The 258-nt window shown below is 48.1% G+C and overlaps 1 protein-coding gene across 3 annotated transcripts in view; it reads left to right on the top strand.

The window, feature by feature from the left end:
- The window catches only part of dok7 (docking protein 7), a 48,436-nt gene continuing 48,178 nt past the window's right edge, over positions 1–258 (top strand). For all 3 annotated transcript variants that reach the window (XM_017723789.2, XM_017723788.2, XM_017723787.2), the window contains exon 1: positions 1–258. This exon is cut by the window's right edge and continues 96 nt beyond it. The gene's annotated coding sequence lies outside the window, so the exon portion shown is untranslated.

Raw genomic sequence — 258 nt, 5'->3', positions numbered from 1 at the left:
CTTCTAGGAATGTTTTCCTTTCATGGTGTGTGGACTTCAGAGGCTGAAGGTTCTTTTAAATTCAATTTACACGTTTTAAACAGGCGCTTTGACCCAAGTGAACAACTGTGAAAACGTTTGGAGCCGTGGTGGGGGGGTATGTGTGTGTGTGTGTGTGTGGCCGTGAGGGGCAGACACAGAGGTTAGCGGGTTAGCACACTCGAGCAGACTATTAGAGCTATTTTGAAAGTGACCCTGCAGTGAGACCCTCACTGACAC

Source organism: Pygocentrus nattereri, chromosome 5 (assembly GCF_015220715.1).
Source record: "Pygocentrus nattereri isolate fPygNat1 chromosome 5, fPygNat1.pri, whole genome shotgun sequence".
Taxonomy (NCBI): Eukaryota; Metazoa; Chordata; class Actinopteri; order Characiformes; family Serrasalmidae; genus Pygocentrus; species Pygocentrus nattereri.
The sequence above is the reverse complement of the archived record's forward strand: the minus strand, read 5'-3'. Positions and strand labels throughout refer to the sequence as shown.